This window comes from Procambarus clarkii, chromosome 35, assembly GCF_040958095.1.
Source record: "Procambarus clarkii isolate CNS0578487 chromosome 35, FALCON_Pclarkii_2.0, whole genome shotgun sequence".
In the NCBI taxonomy this organism is placed as follows: domain Eukaryota; kingdom Metazoa; phylum Arthropoda; class Malacostraca; order Decapoda; family Cambaridae; genus Procambarus; species Procambarus clarkii.
This window is the reverse complement of record NC_091184.1, coordinates 7,163,771-7,179,567: the sequence shown is the minus strand read 5'-3', so window position 1 is coordinate 7,179,567 and position 15,797 is coordinate 7,163,771. Positions and strand designations below refer to the sequence as shown.

Below are 15,797 nucleotides of genomic sequence, written 5' to 3'. Positions count from 1 at the left end.
CCAGGAGTTAGGCAACTATTGTGGATTGTATGTTAAGGAAAGTCAGTAGTTGACCTTGGGGAACCCCGATAAACCTAACAACAGGCTTCCTCTCCTCAAAACTCAACTCAATATCTTGTGGTATGACCTATGAGAGAAAATAAAAAACTTACTGTTAATTGCTTCTGGGGGATCTCTAAAGTGATTTCCTGAACTTTATCCATGATGCTGGAGGCTGAGTCTCCCAGGTGTACGGGGTCAGCTGTGGCACCTGTCTCTGTGGTCATCATCTCCAGGGCCTCCCTGATGGTCTCCTGCACCTGTCATTACCAACACAAACATTAATGGTGGAGGCTGAGTCTCCCAGGTGTACGGGGTCAGCTGTGGCACCTGTCTCTGTGGTCATCATCTCCAGGGCCTCCCTGATGGTCTCCTGCACCTGTCATTACCAACACAAACATTAATGGTGGAGGCTGAGTCTCCCAGGTGTACGGGGTCAGCTGTGGCACCTGTCTCTGTGGTCATCATCTCCAGGGCCTCCCTGATGGTCTCCTGCACCTGTCATTACCAACACAAACATTAATGGTGGAGGCTGAGTCTCCCAGGTGTACGGGGTCAGCTGTGGCACCTGTCTCTGTGGTCATCATCTCCAGAACCTCCCTGATGGTCTCCTGCACCTGTCATTACCAACACAAACATTAATGGTGGAAGCCGAGTCTCCCAGGTGTACGGGGTCAGCTGTGGCACCTGTCTCTGTGGTCGTCATCTCCAGGGCCTCCCTGATGGTCTCCTGCACCTGTCATTACCAACACAAACATTAATGGTGGAACCTGGACTATAATGAAGCATCAGGCACTGAGTAAAGTAACTGGACTATAATGAAGCATCAGGCTCTGAGTAAAGTAACTGGACTATAATGAAGCATCAGGCTCTGAGTAAAGTAACTGGACTATAATGAAGCATCAGGCTCTGAGTAAAGTAACTGGACTATAATGATGCATCAGGCTCTGAGTAAAGTAACTGGACTATAATGAAGCATCAGGCTCTGAGTAAAGTAACTGGACTATAATGAAGCATCAGGCTCTGAGTAAAGTAACTGGACTATAATGAAGCATCAGGCTCTGAGTAAAGTAACTGGACTATAATGAAGCATCAGGCTCTGAGTAAAATAATTTCACAATATAAGTAATGGTGTTTCTCTACACTGACCACAGTGTAGAGAAACACCAAGATGACAGTTGACTTTATTAATAAAAATGTTTCAGGTGTTAGAGCAAAAAGTTTCCTATCTATAAAGTCAACTCTCAACTTGATGTGTCTCCATGTCAGAAGTGTTTATATAGAGGCCATACTACACTCAGTTGGGTGAGAACAATGTGACCTTCGGTAGTGTACCTTCACTGAGGTGTGGACAGTGTTGACATCTGGGAAGAGTTCCTGGCACTTCCGGAGCCAATCTTCTACCTTCATCTTGCACCCATCAGCTGTGTCTATGGTTGTGCCAACCTCCTGTGGGGTGTTGACTGTGTCGAGGCTCCCCAACATGGCTTGCAGCTGAGTCTTCCCTTCCTCTCCTTGTGTTGTCATATCTACCACACTGGTATCCTCCAGTTCCAAGAGCTTCATTGCTGACTTGTTCTGCTCTACCAGAGCATAGAGTCTGTCCTGGAGCTGGAGGTGCTGAGTCTTCCAGTCCCCCAGCTCTCCCCGGTACTCCCCCAGCTGGGACAGTACCTCTTCACAGCTAGTAATGAGGCTGCTGATGATGCTCTTCTACTCCTGCACCAGGGAACGTAATGTCTTACTGATGCCTCTGGCGGGACCTTCATAAGGTTTTGCTGCCACTACTTCCTCAGTTGTTAGCTGAATATTTTTGAGTTTCCTAACAAAAGCCTCCACAGCATAGCTAATTGGGAACTGAGTAGAGGCTGTGGCAGCGTGCTCGGCACGGCAGCTGGGGCAGGTCAGCTGACCATTCTTGATAGCATTGTCAATACACTGGGAGCAGAATGTGTGGCCACATGGCAGTGTGCGAGGTCGTAGCTGATTGTCATCATAATCGTTAAAACACACTGAACATTCCTCTGGCTTGTTATCCTGTGGAAAAGAATATTTAGTTTGCTAGATGTATTTACATTTAAAACTAATATTACAGTACTTTATTTATTAATACAAATTACATAATATTTTTATACATTCTTTGCTATTTCAAAGCAGGGTTAATATTACTGACAGATTAACACATTCACAGCAAGGCCAATATTTTTTATAAACATATCTCGGAGTATGGGATAATATATTTAGGTAACATATTGCAGCAGCAGGGCTGTTTGTAAGCCATACCTGAGAGTGCAGACTAACAAAACCCATCCTTACTTTATTATGAATAATGGAAGAAAATGTATGTATCGTATGTGATAATGGGGGAAGGATCAAGTATTCTTAGTCTAAGTTGGACAATAAATACACTGTGGGTTACATCTTAACACATGGGTTTTATTGAACAACTCTGGGTTATTTTACACTTACTATGGGAACACACAATTACATTACAGGATTGTTGAGATTGAGTGATACTCTTCCCCAAACATAACCATGATGGATAAATTGACTATTGGTCTCACACAAATCTGGGCTTAGTTGATTTGGTGGTGATAAGACCACCAAATCTTATCTATTTGATTTATAAAGTAAGTACAGTATATATATATATATATATATATATATATATATATATATATATATATATATATATATATATATATATATATATATATATATGTCGTACCTAGTAGCCAGAACACACTTCTCAACGTACTATGCAAGGCCCAATTTGCCTAATAAGCCAAGTTTTCATGAATTGTTTTTCGACTACCTAACCTACCTAACCTAACCTAACCTAACTTTTTTGGCTACCTAACCTAACCTAACCTATAGAGATAGGTTAGGTTAGGTTCGGTCATATATCTACGTTAATTTTAACTCCAATAAAAAAAAATTGACCTCATACATAATGAAATGGGTAGCTTTATCATTTCATAAGAAAAAAATTAGAGAAAATATAATAATTCAGGAAAACTTGGCTTATTAGGCAAATTGGGCCTTGCATAGTAGGCCGAGAAGTGCATTCTGGCTACTAGGTACGACATATATATATATATACACACACAATGGGGCCTCGACTTACGATGCTAATCCGTTCCCAGAGACGGATCGTAAGTCGAAGCGATTTTTCCCATAAGAAATAAAGGGAATTGAATTAATCCGTTCCCCACCCTCCAAAATATTAACATATAAATACATTTTATACTGAATACAATGTTTTTTCTAACTACAATACAGTACCAAAGTTTCTCTTACCTTTATGGAGGGCTCTTGATGGCGTATGGAAGATGGTGATGAGGGGGGAGGATGAGAGTTGTTACTGTTTGGAAGGGGAGTTCCCTTCCATTATCACATCAGTGATGTTTTCTCTAGGGTACTCTCTTTCCTATGTTTTGTCTGAATACCACTAGAACCTGGTTATGATTCAGTGCTTGTTTGTCTCACTACAAATTTGTCAAGAGGCATTTGTTGTTCCCTTAATTTTAACATTTGTCTGTAATGATGCATCAGTGTCATTGAATAGGTTAAGGCAACGACCTACTGCAGCTTGATTTGGGCGAGTCGTTTCAGCAAAGGTTTGCAATTCTTCCCATGCTGCACACATTTTCTTAATTGTTGAGGAAGAGACATTCTGTACTCTTGTATCTGCTATATGCTCATCCTTACATGGGTTTTCATATGTTGAGCCTTACCACTGACTTTCCTGGGACTCATGGCAAGGTATATAATAATTACTTTAATGTTCAAAATGCAAAAAATCACCACAAAAGCGGAATTTCTTATAGGCGCAATTGTCACTAAGCGAGCAGCTGTAGTAAACTGAAGCAGGTCGGCCGCGTGACTGGGAACCAATCGCTCTGTCGACCCGAACGTGTACCAACAAATATCGTAAGTCGACGACACCATCGGATGTCGAGTCGCATTTTTCGATGAAATTTACATCGTAACTCGAAATTATCGCAAGTAGGGGCAATCGTATGTCGAGGTGCCACTGTATATTTTATATATATATATATATATATATATATATATATATATATATATATATATATATATATATATATATATATATATATATATATATATATATATATATATATATATATATATATATAGATAGCGGGCAGAGTGTATCGTGATCTTGCCTGTACTCCTCTTGACATACCAGAAAACATTCTAAGGAAACTACTCCAAGCTTGTACTAAAGAGGCATCCTTCTTAAGCCTGGATGGGCACATGTATAAGCAAGTAGATGGGGTCGCCATGGGTTCTCCCCTAGGTGTTCTGTTTGTGAACTTCTACATGGGTACCATCGAACAAAAGGTCTTCGTCGACATGAACTTGAAACCGGCCATATACTGCAGGTATGTTGACGACATTTTTACTCAGGTACCTGAGGTCAGACATCTGCAGGAGCTGAAGGAGGCATTTGAGTGGAATTCTGTGTTGCATTTCACCTACGAGATGGAGAAGGATGGAAAGCTGCCCTTTCTAGATGTAACAGTCATGGAAAGGAGTGGAGGTTTCCACACTGCAGTCTACACTAGAGAAACATAGGAATGTGCCTCAATGCCAATAGTGACTGCCCAGACAGGTGCAAGAGGAGTGTTGTTAACGCTTATGTCGACCGTGCTCTCAGCCACAGCTCAGGATGGAAGCAAGTCGATGAAGAACTTTGTAGGGTAAGGCAGGTCCTAGTCAACAACGGCTTCTCCAATAGTTTCATTGAAGACATCATAAGAAGGAAGGTGAAATGCCATGCAACCTCTGAAGAGACAACTAACACAACACCTGTACCCCCTATTAGACTATTTTACAGGAACTTCTTTTCCACAGCTCATAAAACGCAGGAAAGGGTCCTGAAAGATATTGTTAATAGAATCGTTACCCCTACAGGCAAAAATCAGAAGATACAATTGACGATTTACTATAAAACCAAGAAAACTGCCAACCTACTCATGAAAAACTCTCCAGACACAAAGCAGAACGCTTTGAAAGAGACCAATGTCGTCTATGCCTTCAAATGCCCACTTAGGGACTGTAAGCCTCAAAGAACTCAGTATATAGGCAAGACAACAACATCTCTTTCCAGGCGATTAACGATACATAAGCAACAGGGCTCCATTAAGGAACATATAATCTCTTCCCACAACCATACCATCACCAGAGAAGTCTTAACAAAAAACACGGAAATCATCGATAGATACACCGATAGCAGGCAGCTTGATATCTGCGAGGCACTACACATTAAGAAGTCAACACCAGCAATCAACAGCCAATTAATGCACAACTATATTCTACCCACTTCAAGACTCCGCACCAATATAGAAGCATCAAGAAATATGGGCCAATAGGCCGTTTGCATTTACTTCCATTCTTCCCCTTTAACTTTACCCAATATTTCGTGTTCTATCTTGTGTTGAAAGTTTGTTTTCACCTCATCCAAAACTGTTGTAACATCACCTCACCCAAATGCAGGTATATAAAATTAAAAGCCATTTGAATTATAGCATAGTAAGAAATCTGTTTAGTGTTTGCAGGTTACAGTTGTGTGTGTGTAAACTAAAGTCTTTGAAAATGTAATAAGTTATTACGAAATGCGTTCAAGTGTGGCGTCAGACTAGAAATAAAAATGAATTTTGGAGAAGTGATTTTTCAATTACCATCGACAGTGAAAAGAAACAAGAAATATTGAGAAAATTTGTGTTAGAATTATTAATCTTATTTTTTCGGTCATATTTAATAATATATGTCTACAGGAAAGAATGCTACCAAAATATACTAATTATATATATATATATATATATATATATATATATATATATATGTCGTACCTAGTAGCCAGAACTCACTTTTCAGCCTACAATGCAAGGCCCGATTTGCCTAATAAGCCAAGTTTTCATGAATTAATATATTTTCTCTAATTTTTTTCTTATGAAATGATAAAGCAACCCATTTCATTATATAAGAGGTCAATTTTTTTTTATTGGAGTTAAAATTAACGTAGATATATGACTGAACCTAACCAACCCTACCTAACCTAACCTAACCTATCTTTATGGGTTAGGTTAGGTTAGGTAGCCGAAAAAGTTAGGTTAGGTTAGGTTAGGTAGGTTAGGTAGTCGAAAAGCAATTAATTCATGAAAACTTGGCTTATTAGGCAAATCGGGCCTTGCATAGTAGGCTCAGAAGTGAGTTCTGGCTACTAGGTACGACATATATATATATATATATATATATATATATATATATATATATATATATATATATATGTCGTACCTAGTAGCCAGAACTCACTTCTCAGCCTATTATGCAAGGCCCGATTTGCCTAATAAGCCAAGTTTTCATGAATTAATGTTTTTTCGTCTACCTAACCTACCTAACCTAACCTAACCTAGCTTTTTTTGGCTACCTAACCTAACCTTACCTATATATATAGGTTAGGTTAGGTTAGGTAGGGTTGGTTAGGTTCGGTCATATATCTACGTTAATTTTAACTCCAATAAAAAAAAATTGACCTTATACATAGTGAAAAGGGTAGCTTTATCATTTCATAAGAAAAAAATTATAGTAAATATATTAATTCAGGAAAACTTGGCTTATTAGGCAAATCGGGCCTTGAATAGTAGGCTGAGAAGTGAGTTCTGGCTACTAGGTACGACATATATATATAATATAATATAATATATAAAATATATAAAAATATAATATATAAAAAATATAATATATAAAAAAATATAATATATAAAAAAAAAAGGGAAGGGGGTGGTAGGAGAAAAGCACACAGAAACTGTATTGGAGGGAATACACATTCCCTCCAATGCGTTATGTGTGGTTTCCTCCGAGGCTATGGGTCCCCCTTCTTCCAGCCAGAGGTGGTACTCCCTTCCCTATTAAAAAAAAAAAAAAAAAAAAAAAAATATATATATATATATATATATATATATATATATATATATATAAAATATATATATATATATATATATATATATATATATATATATATATATATATATATATATATATATTTTGGTAGCATTCTTTCCTGTAGACATATATTATTAAATATGACCGAAAAAGTAAGATTAATAATTCTAACACAAATTTTCTCTATCTTTCTTACATTTCTTTTTCACTGTTGATGGTAATTCAAAGATCAATTCTCCAAAATTCATTTTTATTTCTAGTCAGACGCGACACTTGAGCGCGTTTCGTAAAACTTATTACATTTTCAAAGACTTTAGTTTACATACACACAACTGAAACTGAATAGAGCTTACACATCTTCGAGGTTTATATCTACATTTGGGTGAGGTGGATGAGGTGAGAAAACGAACTTTCAACAATGGGTATTAAATTCCAACACAAGACAGAACACGAAACAATGGGTATTGAATGGAAGTAATTGTAGAAAGCCTATTGGTCCATATTTCTTGATGCTTCTATATTGGAGCGGAGTCTTGAAGTGGGTAGAATATAGTTGTGCATTAATTGGCTGTTGATTGCTGGTGTTGACTTCTTGATGTGTAGTGCTTCGCAGACGTCAAGCCGCCTGCTATCGCTGTATCTATCGATGATTATCAAACAACTATCTATCTAACAACACAGAAATCATCGATAGATACAGCGATAGCCTGCTATCGCTGTATCTATCGATGATTATCAAACAACTATCTATCTAACAACACAGAAATCATCGATAGATACAGCGATAGCAGGCGGCTTGACATGTGAACGCATTTCGTAATAAATTATTACATTTTCAAAGACTTTAGTTTACACACACACAACTATAACTTGCAAACACTAAACAGAGTTTAACCCTTAAACTGCTCATGGTGTATATATACGCCCTGAGTAACATGTCCCACGGTGCGTATGGCGTATATATATACGCCATAGTGTGCCAGGCCCGATTCAAATGGCCCGCGGCTACACGGGGTTCACAGTAACTTCCTCAGGGCTCTTGTAAACAGACGCCATTTTTTTTTTAAATCGTGGGCAATATTCTCAGGTGTAAGAGGCACAGTACTGTTGGAGCAACCAAGGCTGGCGCATGCAGCATGAGCGAACAGCATTGCTGTTCAGCTTGTGACCACAGCATCGCCAAAAAATGTCAAAATATATAAATGTTATTATTTAGCGATGACAATATTACAGATGACCCATGACTGTGATATAAATAACCAGGGTTGTGATAATAGCAGGATTGTTGTAATAATTAGCGCTGTGGGAGGAGTGATGCCGAGAGACGGAGGAAGACAGCATCGTTTACTGACTGTGTGGCCACCTGTTATTGTTTGCACTCACCATACCAGGTCAGTGGTTCTCTATGGTGAACACAAATGTAGATACTTATATATAATGTGTGTATTAGTGTAATAACATTAAAAGGATTATGCTGGGAGGAGCCATTTGGGTGACGGAGGTGACGTCGTCTGCACGATTTGTCTAGCTGTTTAGAGGGTGGCCACTATGCTCTTTGGGCGCACTACATGCTTAGGTGTACAGTTACGGTGCATAAAACATGTAGATACTTATATATAATATGTGTATATAGGGTAATAATACTGCAAACAGTATTGTTGGGGGAGAAAGTTTAGTGCGTGTGACCTTGAATGAGTGAGGGAGCCACCAGCTGTGTATAGCGACGACTCCTAGTGCCTGAACTAACTATATCAGCTTAGCTGTACAGTTGTGGTGAACAAAATATATACATACTTATATATAACGTCTGTATATAGTGTAATAATAAATAATAATAAGAAAGTTTAATGCGTGTGTTGAGGGAGTGGCAGCGAGTGACTGGCTGGTGTGTGGCGGTAACTCCTCGTTGCTTTTCGACTCTCAATACCAACTTAGTGGTTCGTTATGGTAACCAAAACATACAGATACTTATATATAACCTGTGTATAGAGTGTAATAGCATCAAAACTATTTGTTTATTGTTTTATAAACATAATAATTGAATCACTAATATGCACACCATACTTTTGATTATAGTGATTATTCACCACTTTTATTATATAAAAATATTACAATACACACTATTGAATAATATTACTGCAAAAAACTAAGAAAAAATCAATCGGAGACATTGAAACAATTGGGTAATAACATCTTTGTGGCAACTCCCACCTGTCAGCGCGGGTGGCGCTGATCAGCCCTGAAGACCGCTCTGTCAACGCCCACTTTTTGCCAGACTTCCTCGGTCAATTGCGCCCAAAATATGTCACCTACGATTTTTTTTTATTTTCCCGTACACAGGGGACACAAATTAACATGTTTAGAAGACGAAAAAAAATGTTTAATTTTTTTTTCTTGCGCACAGGGGTGTAAATGTCCTCAGGACCCCTGAGCAGTGGAAGGGTTAATGTTGGTTAGAAGAAATATAGGGTAATGGTCTGTGGTCCTATCAGTGATTATTCCTGAGGTAAGTGGAGAGGTTATGTTAGTCCAGATGTGGTCAGGAGTGAAGGCAGTTGTTTCAGTAATTCTAAAAGGTTTAATAATTAAGGGTATGAACAAGCAGGAATTCATACAGTTGACTAAACTAGCAACTTGAAGGTTATCAGGATCACAGAGGTCAATATTAACTCTTTTTGCTGGCCCGGCAGGCGACCTAGCGCACACACCACAAGGAAGGCTGAGCATTGGCAGTGAGCGTACAAACCACACTCAAATGTTTATACTGTACTCTTTTCAGCTTTCTATTTTCAGCTTCCTCAATTTTCATGCTATGTCATTCATTTTGCTATCAATTGTTCACAATATAAAGGGGCACATTTAAAACCAGTCCCATAATATTTGGACAATAAATGGAATTTTTTAAAATCCTTTAATTGATGACAGCATTATCTTCATCAGGGACTGTGCATGTTTCGGTTTTATGATGTCGATCCCCTCATCAGGCCATGAAACCCGATATTAGTTGGTTTTTGTTAACCCCTGGGCTGCTCTTACGATTTTAGCCTGCAACACATCTTATAAGAGCATTTGTGTTCCCTGATCATGGGAAAAATAGAAAATAAATTGTGACATATTTTGGTCGCAATATGGCAAGGAAGTCTGGCAAAAGTGAGGCGTTGACAGAGTAATTGTCGGAGGCGGTCAGCTCCACCCGAGCTGTCAGGCGGGAGTTGCCACAAAGATATTATTACTTAATTATTTCAATGTCTGATTTTTTTTTTTTTTTGAGTAATATTATTCAATAGTATGTAGTGTGATATATTTATATAATAAAATGTGTGACCCATTGCTATACTCAAAAGTATTATGAGCATATTAGTGATTCAATTATTATATTCATCTACATAAATAAAAATGTAAATGTTCATTTGTTCAAAATCGCTAATCTCCAAGAGTTCTTCACAGATTGCTTTGAAATTTTGACGTTCCATTCACAACAGAGCGTGTTTTTACATACATACTATATAGATGCCATGCCTGTAATGGGAGAAAACATGCTTTTCTTGAAAAACTGTGTTTTTCACATGTTTTTTATGTGAGGGAAATCTCCCAAACCTCCTTACCGATTGCTTTTAAATTTTGACACGACGTTGCATTTGAATAAGTGAGTGTTTTTATATACCTACTATATACATGCCTCATCTGTGACAGGTAAAAACATACATTTTTTTAAAAACAGTGCCATCTTTTGCATGTAATAGCAGCACACGTTATACCAAATATGTTACGATTACATTTCATTTTAATTTAATTATTTTGTGTGACATTGCGTTGGAACTGAGCTGTGTTGTTTACCATACTGATCATTTTGTGGGTATCTTGAGGTTATCTTGAGATGATTTCGGGGCTTTTTAGTGTCCCCGCGGCCCGGTCCTCGACCAGGCCTCCACCCCCCAGGAAGCAGCCCGTGACATCTGACTAACACCCAGGTACAGTACCTATTTTACTGCTAGGTAACAGGGGCATAGGGTGAAAGAAACTCTGCCCATTGTTTCTCGCCGGCGCCTGGGATCGAACCCAGGACCACAGGATCACAAGTCCAGCGTGCTGTCCGCTCGGCCAACCGGTATAGTTTTTTTTTTTTTTTTTTCATTGTTTTCATTTTTTTTTAAGTGTTCTACATATTTGTAAGTGATGGGAACATCAGATCATTTGATGTTCCCATTTTTCTGATGGGAACATCAGATCATCTGGGAACACATTAGATGAGGGAGTGGGGGGAATGGTGGGGAAGACGAGGGGACAGGAGTGGGAAATGGTGGGGAAGGACGAGGGTGAGGATAATGGTGGGGAGGACGAGGGGGACGGGGCAGTGTGGCATGGTGAGGAGAACGAGGGGATAGGGGATTGGAGAATGGTGGGGAGGACAAGGAGATAGTGAAGTGGGGGATGGTGGGGAGGACAAGGTGACGGGGGAGTTGGGTATGGTGGGGAGGACAAGGTGACGGGGGAGTTGAGTATGGTGGAGAGAATGAAGGGACAGGGGGAGTGGGAAATGGTGGGGAAGACGAGAGTGGAGGATGGTGGGGAGGACAAGGGGATAGGGGAATGGTTGGGAGAACGAGGGGACAGGGAAGGGGGGGGGGGAATAGTGGGAAGGACAGGGTGACAGGGGAGGGTTGCTGTGGCTCAGCAACGCGCATGCATTTTGAGACATCTACCTTTCTGGGTGTCAGACCCGGTCGATGGCAGACATAGAATGCTCCCACCCACATGCGGGTTTTAATAGACCATTGCTCCTCGTGCCTCTCTGAGGGGGCCCAGGTTCTGGCTCATGGTTCCCAGTAGGCAAGAACTCCATGCACATTGATACCAGAAAGTTATACATATCCATTCAGCCTGGATAGCTCCAGGGAGCTGATGGGGCTCCCCCTAGAAAATACTGTGTTACAATTTTTATTTACCTTATTGTTGGAATTATGTCCATCTTGAATTCTCATGATGTTGTGAATACTGTACAGTAAATATCTACTGTAATTACCTAAGTGTAGTTACAGGATGAGAGCTACGCTCGTGGTGTCCCGTCTTCCCAGCACTCTGTCATATAACGCTTTGAAACTACTGACGGTCTTGGCCTCCACCACTTTCTCCCCTTACTTGTTCCAACCGTCAACCACTCTGTTTGCGAAAGTGAATTTTCTTATATTTCTTCGGCATCTGTGTTTAGCTAGTTTATATCTATGACCTCTTGTTCTTAAAGTTCCAGGTCTCAGGAAATCTTCCCTATCGATTTTATCAATTCCTGTTACTATTTTGTATGTAGTGATCATATCACCTCTTTTTCTTCTGTCTTCTAGTTTTGGCATATTTAATGCCTCTAACCTCTCCTCATAGCTCTTGCCCTTCAGTTCTGGGAGCCACTTAGTAGCATGTCTTTGCACCTTTTCCAGTTTGTTGATGTGCTTCTTAACCCTCAAACCGCGCATATCATATATAAATGATATCGGTGACAAAACCGAAACCGCGCACATCATTTATATATGATTTCGTGTCTAGCGCTATAATTTAAACGCCCCGCCTGGGATAGGGGCAGCTATAGTACAGCCACAACCGATAGTTGCCAGATGCCACCTAGAAAAAAAATCCAGGCCAACATTCTTGAGTGTTACAGCATCAGTATTGAGCAAGCCACCAAGGCTGGCGCACGCAGCACGAGCTCACAGCACCGCTGTTCAGCTTGTGACCACAGCATCGCCTACAAATGCCAAAATATAAATGATACTGCTATTATTTAGCAGTGATAGTATTACTGAAGCCCCCTGACTGTGATAAAACTGACCAGGATTCTGATAACAGCATGATTGTGGTGATATTTAGCGCTGTGTTCCATGGAGGGAGGAGTAAGGCTGTGGAGGGAGGGTTGTGGCGTTGTCTTCTGACTGTGTGTAGCCACCATTTATTGACTGCACTCACCATACCAGCTTAGTGGTTCGCTATGGTGAACACAAATGTAGATACTTATATATAACGTGTGTATAGTTAGATAACAGCGAGAGGAGTAGGTTGGGAGCCACCATTTTGGTGAGGGAGGAGCGTCGTCTGCACGACTTGGCATGTTATTTACTGATGGCCACTATGGTCTTTGGGCACCATACCAGCTTATTTGTACAGGTATGGTGAATAAAACAGGTAGATACTTATATATAATGTGTGTATATAGCGTAATAACACCACAACCAATATTGCTGGACAAATATTAGTGCGTCTGGCTTTGAGGGCGGCCGCCGATCAGCTGACTGTGTGAGTAGCTACATCTTTGTGCCTTTACTCACCATACAAGCTTAGATGTACAGTTATGGTGAACAAAACATGTAAATACGTATATATAACGTCTGTGTATAATGAATAAATGCAAAAACAGTATTGTGGGAGGTGAATGACGGTGAGTGAGGTGGTGTTGAGGGAGGGAGTGGCAGTGAGTGACTCGCTGGTGTTTGGCGGTCACTCCTCGTTGCTTTTTGACTCACAAGACCAACTTAGTAGTTCGTTATGGTGTACAAAACATGCAGATACTTATATATAACCTGTGTATATAGTGTAACAGCAGCAAAACTATTTGTTTATTGTTTTATGAACATAATAATTGAATCACTTATATGCACACCATAATTTTGAGTACAGCGATGGTTCACACATTTTATAATATAAATATACCACAATTCACTGTATGGAATAATATTACTGCAAAAAAACTAAGAAAAAATCAGAGACATTGAAAAAATTAGGTAATAATATATTTTTGGCAACTGCCGTCTGACAGCTCGGGCGGAGCAGACCTCGTCTGGCGAAGGCTCTGCCAACACCCCTTTTTTGCCACACTTCCCTACCCTATTGCGGCTAAAATATGCCACCTACGATTTTTTTTTATTTTTTCCGTGATCAGGGAACAAAAATGAACACTTCTATAAGACGAAAGAATTTTTTTGATTTTTTTTGTTGCGCCTGTGGGTGTGAATTCCATTTGGGCCCCTAGCGGTTTGAGGGTTAAGATATGGGCACCATACAACTGCTGCATATTCTAGCTTTGGCCTAACAAAAGTCGTGAACAATTTCTTTAGTATATCGCCATCCATGTATTTAAAAGCAATTCTGAAGTTAGAAAGCGTGGCATAGGCTCCTCGCACAATATTCTTTATGTGGTCCTCAGGTGATAGTTTTCTATCTAGAACCACCCCTAGATCTCTTTCTTTATCAGAATTCTTTAAAGATTTCTCACATAATATATAGGTTGTGTGGGGTCTGTGTTCTCCTATTCCGCATTCCACAACATGACATTTATTAACATTAAATTTCATTTGCCAAGTGGTGCTCCATATACTTATTTTGTCCAGGTCATCTTGAAGGGCATGACAATCATCTAAGTTTCTTATCCTTCCTATTATCTTAGCATCATCAGCAAACATGTTCATATAATTCTGTACACCAACTGGTAGATCATTTATGTAGACAATAAACGTCACTGGTGCAAGAACTGAACCCTGTGGTACTCCACTTGTGACATTTCTCCAGTCCGATACATTGCCTCTGATCACAGCCCTCATTTTTCAATCAGTCAGAAAGTTTTTCATCCATGTTAAAAGCGTACCTGTCACTCCTCCAATATTTTCCAGTTTCCAGAACAACCTCTTATGTGGAACTCTGTCGAAAGCCTTTTTTAGGTCCAGATAGATGCAGTCAATCCAACCATCTCTTTCCTGTAATATCTCTGTTGCTCGATCATAGAAACTGAGTAAATTCGATACACAGGATCTTCCAGATCGAAAACCATACTGTCTGTCTGATATTATATAATTTCTCTCCAGGTGTTCTACCCATTTAGTTTTAATTATGTTTTTCAATATTTTGATTATTACACTTGTCAATGATACTGGTCTTTAATTAAGGGGGTCTTCCCTGCTTCTACTTTTGTAGATTGGAACTATGTTAGCCTTTTTCCACACATCAGCTACAACTCCTGTAAACAGGGATACCTGAAAAATCAGTTGAAGAGGAATGCTGAGCTCAGGTGCACATTCTCTCAGGACCCCATGGTAAAACTGCATCTGGACCAACTGCTTTGTTCTTATTCAGCTCCTTGAGCATTTTTTCCACTTCGTCTCTAGACACCTCTATGTGCTCTATGTTGTTCTCTGGAATTCTTATTGTATCTGGTTCCCTGAAGATTTCATTTTGTACAAACACACTTTGGAACTTTTCGTTTAATGTTTCACACATTTCATTTTCATTTTCCGTGAATCTATTTCCCATTTTCAACCTCTGAATATTATCCTTTACCTGCAATTTGTTGTTTATGAATTTACAGAATAGACCTGGTTCTGTTTTACATTTGTCTGCAATCTCTTTTTCAAAATTTTTTTCTGCCTCTCTCCTCACTGCCGTGTAGTTGTTTCTCGCATCTTTGTATCGCTGGTATGTTTGGGGGTTTGGCCTCTTCCTGTATTGATTCCATTTTTGTGTCTTTTGGTCTCTGGCCCTCTCGCACTTTCTGTTGAACCAATCCTGTTTCCTAGTTCTGCTTCTCTGTTTTGGTATAAATTTTTTTGTGCCTTTATCATATACAGTGGTACCTCGCATAACGATCGCCCCAAAAGACGAACATTTTGGGTAACGAACGGTACCGATCGGCGTCAAATCGTCCCGTATGACGAACGCTGGTTTGAGTAACGTCGGCACCACATAGTGGGGTCGCGCTGCTTCTTGCACATTCTTAGACGCCTCTGATGATGCACATAAATTATGTTGTT

General features: G+C 39.7%; 1 long non-coding RNA gene across 1 annotated transcript in view; it reads right to left on the bottom strand.

Moving 5' to 3' along the window:
- Positions 1 to 1,825: 1,825 nt before the first annotated feature.
- The window catches only part of LOC138371213 (uncharacterized), a 49,406-nt gene continuing 35,434 nt past the window's right edge, over positions 1,826 to 15,797 (bottom strand). Inside the window, exon 3 of the long non-coding RNA XR_011230338.1 lies at positions 1,826 to 2,076. This is a non-coding gene — a long non-coding RNA (uncharacterized lncRNA). The remainder of the gene's footprint in view (positions 2,077 to 15,797) is intronic.